The sequence below is a fragment of the Pleurodeles waltl genome, chromosome 2_2, assembly GCF_031143425.1.
Source record: "Pleurodeles waltl isolate 20211129_DDA chromosome 2_2, aPleWal1.hap1.20221129, whole genome shotgun sequence".
Lineage (NCBI taxonomy): Eukaryota > Metazoa > Chordata > Amphibia > Caudata > Salamandridae > Pleurodeles > Pleurodeles waltl.
This window is the reverse complement of record NC_090439.1, coordinates 1095427600-1095442902: the sequence shown is the minus strand read 5'-3', so window position 1 is coordinate 1095442902 and position 15303 is coordinate 1095427600.

Sequence of the window (15303 nt, the reverse complement as noted above, 5' to 3'; positions counted from 1 at the left end):
AATTAGACAGCACCAAAACAGGAGTATGTGTTGTATGTGTGACGCCCTATTTTATTTTTTGAGGTATAGGACACTATATATATCTGTTTATGTAATAATTTGACGTGAACTCTTCAAAATTATCTTTATTATATTTCTGAAAATATATCAAATCAGCAATACATATTAACATATGCATTTTTTAACATACTAAATAATATAGATTTTTACTATTGGTAAACATTCATCCTGGATGATGTAACTGGCCTGAATTAGTAAAATAAGGACATGAGAAGGGATAAGGGCACTCAACAGATCACTAAACATTTTGATTATTATGTAATAAAATGTAAAATTATAAATATACTGTTCTAACTGTTTACAAATGTTAGTGATTGATTTTTCAAAATTGTGTTACATTAATACAAACAAACAAAAACTCACGAAACATAATCTTGTTTTCAATTTTCTCATTCATAAATGTCAGTGCCCATCAGAAGAAGACCATCTAGATGGCCATCGCAAAGAAAGTGCAGACCATGGGGGTCAAAAAGTGGTGCTGCATCCCTTGCAGGAAGAGATGGGAGGACCTATGACACTGGACCAAAAGTCAGCTGAAGTTCATCCCAGCCAGTCTTCCCAACATGGGAAGCATGTGCGCCGCGCCCTGACCACCCAATGGCCTGCATACTTGCAGTGACCCATTCCCAGCTTGATGGGCAGTTACGAGCTCAACAGCAGCATCAAGAAGATAAGTTCTTTTTTGGGCTTTTTGTGTTACATAACTAATTTGTGTTACAGCAACAAATTATGGCATCAACATAAAGGTTGACACATATCCAAAGCAGAAGAAGATTTATTGAAGGTATACGTTTTTTTCCAAGGTGTATGATGATGTGTTTTATATAAGAATTTTTGGAAAATAATACCACTGTAATACTGATCTCTACCAAAGGACTTTTTTGAGCAGACACATTTCTGCCTAAAAACATACATGAGCTTGTTTGATGTTATAAGGGACAGTTGTACGAAACAGGCCACAATTTATAATTGTGTCAGGTGTGATGATCTGCCACAATTGTGAAGGATGTTATGTTGGCCCTATTACAGGTGACAGCATAAAAAGCACTTATGATACAGTGGATGTTTCAAATGTCAATTTGGTGAGTCGTTATTATAATCAAACAATAGTGAGCATATGACCCAAAATGACTAGAAATATGAGAATAAATGGTTACATTTAAAAGAATATATTAGAAACATGTTTTTACTAAAACATAAACATCAATGTACTTTAAAAGTGACTTCCAGGATGTCTCACTCATTCACAAATGTGCATGTAAGCCAGTCTGTTTTTTGAAAAATGAATTTGATAGGCGTCCATTAAAAATATTGACAGGAATGTGTACACATTGGTGACAGAGTATTAAGTACCCAAAACACATCATTTTGATGTCCTCTATTATATCCAGACAAATTAATAATGAACGAAAATAGATTAGTTAAAGGGACGTTGCAGACAGAATATCCCATCACATATATGTTGTAGTATCCAATCTCAAAAACTCAAAATCAGGAATTATTCATGACTCATTAGGAAATTTTAGCAATGCACCATGGTTTAATCTGTAGCATATTGTGATTTGCATTTAATTTGTATTGGTATTACATTTTAACAGTAAACTTATACATTTGTTTGTCTATAGTGAAAGCCAGCATACTATACATTTTTTTCCACAATGGTAAAAACAAACTGAAATATTTTAAGATTTTTTGGAGTCAAATGTAAAATTATGTTTGCTGTGTATTAAAGTGGATCAGAAATGTATCAAGGCCTACATGTTTGTTTATGATATGGAAGTCATTTGTAAATACCAACACATTTGTTTGTAAATTTCTTCAAAAGCATAAGTAAGTATCTAGGGCTTGATACATTAATAAGCAACTTAAGTAATGAATCTATAACATCATTTTTGACATTTAAAAAACAACTTAAGATATGTGAAGTAAGTGTTACCATCGTGAAATGCACAAACAAAAGAAACAGGTGTTCTTTTTATCAAATTATTGGTACAACACTGCTTTAAATATTAACACACATAAAATTTAAAAAATGCTTTTTTTCATTGTAGAGACAATGTGCAAAGGATTACTTGCTTTAGAGTGATGTTTGTGATAAAGTTTGCTGTTCAAAATAACCACCGTCAACAATTCAGAGGTGTTAAAAAGTTCATAGAGAAAATTTGAAAGGGTCAAGAGAAATGATCAAAAAATATAGAAGCATTAATGGGATATTACAAAACTGTGACCAAATGGTTTCTAAAGATGTTCCCTACATGCATGAGATAATGGTAAATTAAACCTAAGTTTGGCACACTTGCAGCAGGTGAAATATGAAAAATTGGAAATTGTTTTGTAAAAATAGTTCATGATCAGTTGCATTACACAGATGCAATAAAACTATTGTATATATCTTTGCAGCATCTTCAGGAGCAGACAAAGGGGGCATTAGCTACAAAGTTGGAAAGCAGTTTGCCATTGTGTGAGTGGTGAGACTTCGGATACTGATGGACACAGTGGCATGGAGGGAGAGGGACTGGAAGCAGGCCACCAGCTCATCATCTTCTTCGGAGGCCTCCACAAGTTAGCAGTCCCTAGTGGTGGCGGACCCTACTGGAAATGTACAAACTCCATCCTTGTCTGCCACCCAGAGACCCATCTCTACCCTCCCTCTTACTTCCCCACCCTCAGTTGATTAAACCCACCCTCTTAAAAGGTCTTGAATTCTTTCTCCACAGACACCTCAACCCCTGTCTTCCCGGCTGCTCTGAGTGAGGAGTGTCCAGTATCATGAAGGCAGCTTGCACCAAATTTGTAAATAAAATAACATTATACAGATGTGTTTATTTACATTTTTTAACCAAACACATTACAAACATATGCATTGCACATTAGTAAAATATTGCTTGCAAGAGTGAAGTAAAAATGCGCAAGTATAGAGCTAATGTAAACAGACAATTCAAAAGGTAACAGGTAAAAAGGTATCCTTTAACTCCAGCGACGACAGGGTTAATTTGGTTCATGGTCACGTAGCTGCAGCAAAGGAAGGACTTGGACGATTGGGTTCATGACAGAAAGAGAAGTGGGAAAAAAGTAAGTTTCGACCTTACACCCCTTCCCATCCACCATCTCAGGTGTGGATGTTTCCCCACCACAGTTAGGTTTTTGGGAAGGCGTATAGTGAAGGCCCAGCGGACAAACTGGCTGTGGTCCCGCTGCCAGCTTCTTTTGCCTAATTTATCATTGATGTAAGTGTAAAATTGTGGCAGAGACTGGATTGACTGCTTAGCAGGTGGACAGGTTATCTGACGGAAGAGCGACAGCATGCCCAAATCCACCAAGATCTAAATCAGGCCTCTAGTCTTCCTGACCAGCAATCCAGGCCCTCCAAGACAGACCTAGAAACAGCCACAGAAACTGGGAGCCTCCCAGAAATGTGACTGACTTGGGGAGGTCAGCCCAGGGTATCTTGACATTTTCAGAACTCAAGAGATAACTGTTGCCTTGCCAGGTCTTATTCCTTAGTGACCACCACTACTGCTGTAGCCAAAAAGGAATCCAGAGTTGTGCTTTTGAGTTCTCGAAGAGAACTGTCATGGTTTGTTGGCTTCAGAATCTTTCTCTTCCCAATATTTGACTTAAGATGAAGGTAAGCTAAGCTAAGATACGGTCCATGGTGTCCAAAGAGTGCAATAGGAGACCCACCAAACAGGCAAACTACTAATTAGGAAAAAGTTACCGTTGTGGCAGCCAGTAAGCAAAAGTCATTTGAACATGAAAAACAGTGACGGAGAAGACCACTCACCCAGCTGGTCTTTGCAGCATAAGCGCAAGAGGGGGTCCAGCCCAGCCTCTTCTTGCTGATGACGGGCGAAGACGGGCCTGCTCTTGGCCCCGTCTTCACCTGGGCATGAGCCCCAGTGCATCCCACACGTGTCCCGTGCCTACGGGTCCTCATGCATTATCAGCGCTGGCAGGTGATGAAGCCCCTCCTCCTGGAGCAAGATGACTTGTGAGGAATTGAGTCTTCTGTCCAGCAACAACAGAGTTCAGGTGAGTCCATCATAAATGAAAAATAAGTGTGCCAATGCATGCCTAGCCCATCAACTTTGCTTCAAATGAGTGTTTGAACTGTGAAGAATTAGAACAAGTGCATTCTTGCTCCACTTGCCCTGGATTTGTAGGGGCTTCTCTGGAAAGGGCTCTACCTAGTTTACTTTCTCTTTTCCCACAGCCATCTCTCGTATTCCTACTTGTTGTGTTGGGACCCAGGGGCCGTGCTTAAACCTACATGTGAATATAGAGAAATATATGATTGCTAAAAAAGGAATCCTACATCATGCTTTTACGGGCCTTAGTACTGCCTTTGATTCGATAAAACTTTCAAAACTCTGGGGAATATTATGTAATCGAAGCTGTCCTATGTGATAGTTAAATGTTTGCAGACATTACATGAGGAGGTTAGTGTGTCTGTTAGGTGTGGCATGTGGGTGCATTTTAGTCCCCATTTTATTTCTTTTATGTATTAACAGTTTGTACCCCTTCTTAGTCTCTCAGGGGCAGGACCTCCTGATTGTGAAAGGCAAACATCTGCCAGCTTTACTGTACGCCGATGATATAGTTCTGCTTTTGTGGACTCCTAATGGCTGATGTCTCCTCATTGATGCCTTTGTTAAATACATGGCTGTCTTAAACCTGGAAGTTAATATCAAAAACACGTTATATGGTATGTAGTACACTCCATTGCAAAATTGGGCCCAAGTTGATAAAGGGGCAATTTATTAGTCAGGTCAGTGAGTTCTCATATTTGAGGGTATCTTTTGATTCCAGAAGCAACTGGTTGCCTTGCCTTTTAAAGGTGTTGTCGCTTCAACACCTCTGCCAGGGCTGTTTTTGAGCTGGCATCAAGAGTTGGCAATAAACCAATTTTGCTGCTTCTAGAGGTGTTTAAACTCAAATGTCTACCTATTTTAACTTTTGAGGCACACCTGTGAGGGTATTGAGATTGCCTCAGTTCACAGCAGGAGGAGAATCGTTTCTGTAAGTGACTGCTTGGAGAAGGGTCTGATAGTCCTCACATTTTCTTACATGAAGAATTAGGCATAGGTTTGGTGGAGGATAGCATCAAACTTGCTCCACTTCTCCTCTGGATTGCAGTTTGGGGCACTACGCACACCAAATTTAACACGGAGGTTCTGTCTGACTGCTGACTGCTGTCATAAAGTTCCATGGCTGAGTTACATTAGGTATATCATCAACAGATTGGGAAGCCCATAGTTGCTTTTATCTCCACATTTGTTGAATGAAAGGGAGGCTAGTTGGTTCAAAAAGTATTTTTTGAGACTTGTATTTGCTGCTAAAGAGGTGAGGGAACTTGAAAAAACATCTCTGAGAATTTACATCATGTATAAGACATGTCAGGGCATTGTGAATTATTTTCACCAGGTTAACAATGTCTGGAAAAGATCACTCTTGACCAGGTTCAATCTGTGTTTCCCCTTGGGCTAGTACGATCATAAAGTAAACTTGTGTGCCCCTGTGATGGCACCTTCCTATACACACTTATGTACTTTGCATTCTTTTGTAAGCATTTTGAACCTTTTAGATGCAGAATTGTAGTACCTCTTATAAAAGGTTTGTGTGTTCCAGCAATGTAGGCCAACTTTTTACTATGTTTGTATGGTAGCTGATTTTGCTCCCTGTTCTTCTTCAGGGCTTTTTAAAAAAAAATGCATTAAGTTGGTGCACTTTTGTGAATGTTTACCTTTATCCAGTGTAATTGTTATTGCTTTAGCTGATGTTTATTGTCCCTTTTTATGTGATGGCTGCTCTTTAATCATTATGTTTAATAACTGAATAAAGATGATATGATGGTGTTGAAAAATAGAGTAAATTTTTATAAATTATCTGACACCAAAACAACAAAAATCCAATCAGTAGAGGACTTCTGAATTTTTAAATGCTACGGTAAAAGCTAGAAGCTAAAACTTCAAAACTGCAGACATCTAGTCCCGAGAAAATGAGTCAAAGTGGAAAAATATTGCCAACTGCGATGGTTCACGAGTCGGACACAAAGAATGGATTCGGCCCGGTCGGCGCTTACTTTCAGAGTTTGAAGAAACTTCAGTACAAATGTTCTGCAAAGGTAGACGTTCAGTGGGGCAAGGCTGTAGGTAGAGTCAGTGGAGGAGGCACCATCGTTGGGGAGCTGCTGGGTAAGGTTGCGGTGAAGATTTCACATTCAAACTTAGGGTCTCATTATGAGGCTGGCGGTCCAAGCCTTTGCTGCAACAAAAAATATTTTTTTTTAAAGAAAATTAAAAACTAAACTTATCCCCTCATTCTGCTGTCTGGCTTTGACCTGCCAATCAAAGTGGGGATAGGCCACCACAAGTATGCAGGCCAATAAGGGGGCCAGGGTGCGGAGCACGTGCTTCCCATTTCCGGAGTACTAGCCGAGCTAGACTTCAGCTGACTTTTTAGTCCAGCATTGTAGGTCCTACTTGTTTTCCTGCAATGAATGCTGCACTGCTTGTAGACCTCCAGGGACCGCACCTTCTTTGCAATGACTTTCCAGATCTCCTTTTTCTAGTGGGAGTTGTCCTGTATGGAAACAAAAAAGCAAGGAGCAAAACATTTTAGCTAATTCTAATTATTTATGTTTTTATGAATCACAAATTTGACAAATCAGTCACAAACATTTTTAAACATTAAGCCAGCTTGATTTGTTTTAGTTTTAATTTTTATTTTTGTTATTTTTCAAAATAAAAATCATACAAATTTGTGTAACCTTATCTTTTGTTGTGTCCTTCACTTACTAATCCAGGCCACTGATATTATCTAGGCTGTCATTTGTCAAAATTTCTAAAAGTATTTTTGTTCTGCACGTACAAATATGTATGTTAAATCTAATAATAAACAGCTGTTCATGTTTTAATTAATGTTTTTCAATTCATAAAATTTTTTAAAATATCAGTCCGTAATATATATATATTTATACACACACCAATAAAAAAGAATTCCGTCAAACACACAATGCATACTAATATTGTGGTGTTGTATATTAAAAAAAAAAAGATTTTTAAAATATGCACCATAATTTCCTCACTAATTAAAAATAAACAGAAACTTTATTTCAATTGCTACGTTGCACTCAGGAACTAAATAAGACATTTTAGCCTGTGTTTAAAAAAATATATATATAATTACTAAAAATTTAATTGCCATTTAAACATGTACCTGCTCCTCTGGTAAGCCATAGAGCTTGCTATATAGGGTCAAGACCTCATCAGCCAGCATCTTCAGTTCTATAAACTTTTAAAAAAACTGTTCAGACCGTTCAAAAGTGTCCAATTCCTATTTATCAATTTTTGTATCTTGTTACTAATATTGGAGTAATTTGTAATATAAACAATTCTGTTATTTTTCTGTACTCTTCGTCCCACCTCAAATAAACTTTTCATGTTGTAATATTTTGCCCTCTTATAAGCTTTCTGTATTACATTTTTTGGGTAATCTCCATCCAATAATTTTTCTTCTAGTGTCCTGGCATGTATCTCAAAATTCTCCCTGTTTGTACAATTTATGTTACCTTTCTATTAGAAAGGGAGGTGTAGAGATGGCGGTTAGTGCTAGATGGTGAATAATGTATAGCCGTTGTTAAACCTTAGATTTATATAGCATGAGATTGTAAATTTTGTTTTTGTATTTTTCAGTTAATTCTTACACACAAAAACTGTTTGTGAACGTATAAACTTGTCCTAAAGAAGGTGGGGTGAACCATCTGAAATACCACTGAAAAGCCACGTCAACAGTTTTTTAGATTTTATATGAAAGACAATGTTTTTATTTGTATACAAATGTTTTTTTAAAAATAATAATAAATTATTTGTATTTTATTGGGATATGAAATATCATTATTTGGTGATTGTATTTTGTATTTATTGAAATTTATGAAAATAAAAGTGAAAGAAAAAATTATAAAACAAATTGAGGATGGAGAAGGGTACTTATTTTGAATAAGGCTTATATAAGGCTACAAGACAACCATTATATCACTTTTGGTAAGATTAGGTGTGTGCCAGCAACATAAGTAGGGTTTTTATATTGCAAATATCCCTAAAGGGAATTTTTTGTGTGTGTATTCCACCAGACACTGCAACAGTGTAATGGCATGATCCTATGGCCCCAAAATGAAGTACTGCCATTACTTTCACTGATAGTGTTATTGATGTGGGATTCCTATTTTGAGGCAGAAAATCTGGTTCCAGCTGATGACATAACTCAATTAACGTTTGCCTATTTAAAATGTTTTTTTAAGTCATATTCTATTCTTCCATGGCGGTAAGGTATGGAACTGTACATGAACATATGAAGTATTATGATCATGCACGTTTACCAAGGTAATTGAAAAATATGAAGAACAATTCTCTAGTCCAATTTGATAAAATATTTCATTGTGATGTGCAATGTTTGTATTTTTTAGAAGTTTGTTAACAATGAGTAAAGCATTATCCAATATTATATCAACAATATTGATAGTACATTTTTTTAATGTGTGATGAAACATGCAAATGGTACAAATTGAGAAAATAAGTACAACAACAGTTCTTGAATGTGCGATGTTTTGCTTTTATTCAACAAAACAATATGCACTAAGGCAAACGTAGGGAAAGAACAAAGTGAAAAAATCATGAAATTATTAGGGGGATCAAACTATTGTTGTAGAGCCAACATTATTTGAAGTCCCATGTACAAAATACAACTGGCATCAAAAAGGTAAATGAGTCCAGTAAATAGTCTGCAGAGGCAATGGTAGTCACACACTGGAGGAAATTAGGTTCTGTGTCTCTTGCTGGTTGTGGATGAAGTCTTGCCATCCTCTCCTGCTGGTCCAACTGAACATCCTCTCCTGAGTGTGACTGGTGGATCCAGAGTTGCAGGGACTGATGTGGGTGCAGGTGTTTCCTCTTGTGGCAGGGTCTCCCTGTCTGTAGCTAAGGCAGATGTTGATGGACAATAGACAGGGGAACATGGTACTGGAAAAGCCCTGTACATACAGTTAAAAGAATCCTGCAGCACCCCCGTGAGCAAGCCCAGATTGGATTTGATGTTTTCTATCTGGAAATAATGCTCCCTCTATAACTGGTTCATCTCACAGAGCTCTGTGAGGACCTGGATCATCATGTCTTGGGACCGAATGATGGCTTCCAAGACTTGGTAGATGGTGGCCTGGGTTCAGTGAACCCAGTGGGCTCACTTTGCTGGCCCACAGATTCCCTCCCATGGACCCTTCCCCCACTACCCTGTACCCTTCACCCAGTGTGCCCCATATCACTGAGTCTTGGCTGTACTGTAGGTTGTGGTGTGTTTGGCGCAACAGGACTCAGGACCTGGGGGCACAGGATTGGTGTGAAGATCCTTTGAACACATGAAATGGAGGTTTCTAAAGACTGAGATGTTTAATAGCTGGAGTGGGACGTGTAATTATGGGCTGAGTGAGGCTCACTGGAGCTGTCTGCCCAGGCAGAGCAGATGGACCAGGCTGCTCCTCATCATCCGGACTTGTAGGAGTAGACTCCTCATTGAAGGCTTGTTCCTGATCTGGAGTGGAGACATCCTCTGGTGTTGTGGCAGATGGTGGTCCATGTACTCTTGGTGTTGGACCTATGATCAATTAAAAACAATTTTTTTGTAGAAGTCTGGATTGTACTTCAAACGAATTTGAGGGAATAAATTAAACAACCTGAAAAGGTAAAAGACAATACCATTATTATCGCTGTCAATTGTTTGTTACTACATTACATAACAGTATGAATTGCACACAAAAATTCTTTAGAAAAGCATGTAAAATGATGTGCTGAAATGTAAAAAAATATGAAGCATACATGAAATATACCAAACTTTCACCACAACACAATAGAGTGTAGAAATGTGAGAAAACCATTGAAAGGCATAGCAGGGTAATGATATGAGAATTAAACAACTTTGTAGGATAAATATCATTGGTCATCATATGAACATTGCAAAGGACATTTATTTATAGAAAGATCTTATATTCAAAATACGAAATACCATACATTAATCATTTCAATATAACAAACTTTGATTGGTGAAACAAAACAATAAAATAAAATAAATGTAATGTAAATGAAAATATACACAATTAATTACCACATTTCCCAGCATAGCATTACATAGAGATTGGTAAATACATTACACTTTCACCAATGTGAAAGTATGTAGGGTAAGAGAGGTTGATCAAAATAACATTGCAATGTTATTAGAAAAATCAAAAAGAAGCATTGTGGTAGTTGTTGTCAATTCTATTAAACTTTAACAACACCTGCAAAATTGTAAGTGAAACATACCTAGTAAATATATGCAGTAGAAATGAACTGGCATTTCCAATATGGAACACATACAACAATTTGTTTTAGAGGTGTAGACATGTTTACCTGCCCCATAACATACATAACATAGAAATTTATGGAGATTGAAACCTGTAAGTTTATATTAAACAGAATTAATTGATAGAAATAAACAAACATGCAAGGGAAAAGGCAATGTGAAACATGGAGAAATAATCCAATATTGACAAAACATTTTAACTGTTGTTAAACAGGATAAACAACAATAATGCTACAAATGTATACTATAACAAACTTAAAATTATATTATAGGTCTGTATGAATGTAAACAGTGAAAAACACATTATCAACAGCTAAATTCAAAGTAAAAATGACATTTAGGTTTAGTGACACATTCAAAAGTACAACTCACCAGTCTCCACTCTTCAGGAATTTCTTTCAAGCCTTTAGGAAGTGGCAAGACTTTCTCCTCCCAGGGATATAGTTGTGAGGAGGGCTGGGAGAACCACCACCACCAGGCCTTTAGGCCTCCAGGTAATGCTTGAAGGCCAAGAAATGCACTCTACCCCACAGGTCATTCCTCCTCTTCCTAACTTCCTCATGTGTGTGCAGGTTGTTTGCTTGGGCATTCTTGCCAACTATTCTGGACCACATTTGCCTTGTTTCTGCTACAGCTGTGTTTTTTACGTGTGCTCCATTTTGGCTCTACTCTAATAATTTCATCCACGATGACTGACAATTCTTCCTCTGTGAAATGTAGATTTCTCCTCATTGCCATGACAAGTAAATTAATTTAAATGTATTTGGGGATGCACAAGTTAAGGAAAAGACAGTAAGACAAAAGAACAAGAAACAGAAGGAGCAAAAAAAAACAGATTTCTCTGTCAAAACTTTTGCTGGAAAATGATCTGCTGCAGTGGAATGGCAAAGGTTTTATATTGTGGTATGCAGGTGAAAACAATTAGCCAAAACACATTAGGTGTGTGATTCTAGTATCCATCTAAAAGCCACAGGCATAGTACAATGTTGAACGTGTCCCAGGAATCCCCCGCTATGACAATGCCTGCACAGCTGGTAAATCTAAGTATGCTTGGTGCAATTCCGCAACCCTGATGGCGATGGAGTAATGTTAGCCTGCAGAGGAGTCTGCCACGTCATCGGCAGTGTTCTGCTTAAGTGATGGGAAACCATCTGTCAAAGCGGACAGAGATTCAGTTGGTAGACATCTAAATAGTGCCGGCAAAAATCAGTCAGCTTGAGAGAGCACTTGTAAACTCCACCACTGATGGCCAATGGGAATCTTGCCAAGTTCTAAATCAGGCCCTTAGTCTCTTTTTTGGGAGTTGAAAATCTTCAGAGGGACGAGGATGGAGGTTGTAACCGATATCGGATACCCCTTCTGTGAAGGACCAGTGCACAGGATTTGCTGCTGTGGAGAAGAATGTGTTGGAAGCTGCCACAAAGTCAGGCTGACTGGGATTGCACCTCAGTGTTAGAAATGGGGTCTTCGGTTGGCAGTCAGGTTACCCCCTGTCCAAGCAAGGACCCTCACTCTAGTCAGGATAAGTCACACACAATCCAAATTATCTTGTGCCCACCATCTGGTAGCTTGGCACTGAGCAATCAGTCTTAATTTAGAAGGCAATGTGTAAAGTATTTGTGCAATAAATCATACAATACCACCATATAACACCGCAAAAATACACCACACAGTGTTTAGAAAAATCTATATTATTTATCTGGATGAATGCAGGTCAAAACGATCAAAGATGCAATAAGTAAATGTAGAGATATCACTGAAAAGTGATGTAAAGTGTCTTAATTCTTTTAAAAGGAAACAAAGTCTCTTTCAAGCACAAAGTACCAGGTTTGCGTGAAAAATCTCCGCAAAGGGCCACAGAGGAGGAGAAGCGTGGAAACAAAGGGGTGTGCGTCGATTTCTCGGGCCACACACAGCGATGTGTTGTTTAGTTTCCACACAGGGACAGCTGTGTGTCAATTTCTGGAGCTCGTCGTGGATCCTCTTCACATTGTGGGGTTTTCAGATGCCCCGGGGACAGTGCGTGATTTCCTGCGCTGGCAGGATGAAGTCACAGGAGCTGCGTCGATCCGGTGGGCATTGCGTCAAATTTTCTACCGCACAGCAGGCGCGGCATTGGGTCCTCTCTGGAAGTCGGGCTGCGTCATTCCGGCTCGCTATGCGTCGATCCAGTGGGCTGTGCGTCGAATTTCCAGGTGCTATGCTGGCGCTGCATTGGTCTTCCTGTTGCGAAGTCAGGCTGTGTCATTCCGGTTTGGCGTGCAGTGAAATTTTCACCGGGGTGCGGGCTATGCTTCATTTCAGGCACGCTGCGCGTCGAATTTCACCACCTTATGAGTCCTTCTTGAAGAGGTGAAGTCTTTTTGATCCTGGACTTCAGGGAACAGGAGGCAAGGTCTATCCAAGCCCTTGGAGAGCACTTCTTCACCTCAGCCAGAGAGCAGCAATGCAGCAGGGCAACAGCAAGGCAGAAGTTCTTCACAGAAAGCAGTCAGGTGAGTCCTTTGGGCAGCCAGGCAGGTCTTCTTGGCAGGATGCAGGTTTTGGTTACAAGTTTCTTCTCCAGGAAGTGTCTGTGAGGTAGAGTGTCTACCCCAAGAAGTGTCTGCGTTGGTAGGGGCAGAGGCCCTGTTTATGTACCCAAATGTGCCTTTGAAGTGGGGGAGACTTCAAAGAGTGGCTTAGAAGTGCACCAGGTCCCCTTTCAGTTCAATCCTGTCTGCCAGGGTCCCAGTAGGGGGGGGGGGGGTGGCAGTCCTTTGTGTGAAGGCAGGCCCTCCACCCTCCCAGCCCAGGAAGACCCATGCAAAATGCAGAAGTATACAAGTTAGGCTGAGAATTCTGTGTTTGGGGTGTGTCTGAGTGAATTCACATGGCGCTGTCAACTAAACCCAGCCAGACGTGGATTGTAAGGCACAGAAAGATCTAAGTGCAGAGAAATGCTTACTTCCTAAAAGTGGCACTTCTAAAATAGTAATATTAAATCCAACTTCACCAGTCAGCAGGATTTTATATCACCATTCTGGCCATACTTAATATGACCTTTCTACTTCTTTCAGATCAGCAGCTACCACTCAAACAATGTGTGAGGGCAGCCCCAATGTTAGCCTATGAAGGGAGCAGGCCTCACAGCAGTGGAAAAACGAATTTAGGAGTTTTACAGGACATGTAAACTACATAGGTACATGTCCTGCCTTTTGCCTACACAGCAGCCTCCCCTATGGGTTACCTAGGGCATACCTTAGGGGTGTCTTATATGTAGAAAAAGGGGAGTTTTGGTCTTGGCAAGTACTTTTAAATGCCAAGTCGAATTGGCAGTGAAACTGCACTCACAGGCCTTGCAATGGCAGGCCTGAGACAAGGTTAAGGGGCTTCTTAAGTGGGTGGCACAGCCAGTGCTGCAGGCCCACTAGTAGCATTTAATTTACAGGCCCTGGGCACATATAGTGCACTCTACCAGGGACTTATAAGTAAATTAAATAGTCCAATTGGGTATGATCCAATGTTACCATGTTTTAAGGAGAAAGCATATGCACTTTAGCACTGATTAGCAGTGGGAAAGTGCGAAGAGTCCTAAAGCCAGCAAAAATTAGGTCAGTAAAAAGAGGAGGAAGGCAAAAATTCTGGGGATGACCCTGCAGAAAGGCCATTTCCAACATTTGGGAAGATAGACACGCGGGTTGGTCCCTGTCTCCTTTTGGTTCTCAGAGCAGTTTTTAGCCAAAAGGTGATGGATGTTTGGCTATCTGGTTACCTTGAACACCACCACCAAGGGTCCAGGACTGGTGGGACCTCACTTGGTAGATTAGGACTCACTCAGGGTGGGCCCATGTTGGATTAAAGATGGTTGAAGTCTTTTCTCTCCCTCAGACTATGATCTAGAGGCCAGCACCTAACATGGGAGTCACTCTGGTAGTCCTTGGTTCAAGATGTGTTACAGGCAACATGTAGAATGACAGGCCTCTGATGGTGCAATGCAAGCTTCAGGCAGAAAGCAGTCCTTCCAGGTGCAGCAAAGATGTTTTTTTATACATAGAGAAAGTCAAAGTAGCTGGCTGTCCTCTGAGAGTCCTTCCACAGGTCCTAAAAGTAAACTGAAGAGTTGGTCTGACAGTCCTATTTTTATCCCTGGTGCCTTCTCTAAATTAGAGGTTTCTAGAGAATTCCCTGAGAAGAGTTTGAAGTTTCTTGCCTCCCATGTCCTGGCTCCAGGCTGGCTGCATGAACAATGCAGTGGTGACAAGTCCTTTGTGTGAAGGCAGGGCACAGCTTATTCAATTGCAAGTGGGGCTGTGCCCCGCTCCGCACCCCCTCATGCCAGTGATGGCACATTCAGGACCACCTTCCCCTCTATTGTGGGTCTGTCTGCGGTGGATAAATATAGTCCAACTGTCAACTACACCCGGCCATGTGACCCAGAAATAGGCTGCAGGCACCAAATAGGGCAAGAAAAAGCTACTATCTGAAAGGGAATGTTTCCAAAAATGTAACTTATAACCCAGTTCTACCATCAAAGAGGAATTGTACTTATACTTTCTCAGACACGAAACTAAAATATTTACCTGTTCCCAATCAAAAGTTAGCACTTATTGAACTGTAACAAGGCAACCCAATGTTATCCTATGGGAGAGGTAGACATCAGGGTACTGAAAAACAAATGTAGGAGTTTTTGCTACCCAGACATTTAAAGCTTAAAAGTACATGCCCAACCTATCACTTATAATGCACCCTGTTCTATGGGCTACCCAGGGCCTGCTTTAGGGGTGACTTATATGTATTAGAAGGTGAGTTGAATGCTTGGCAAGGGATTTATTTTGCCAAGCCCAATTGTCAGTTTAAACCTGCTTACAGGCA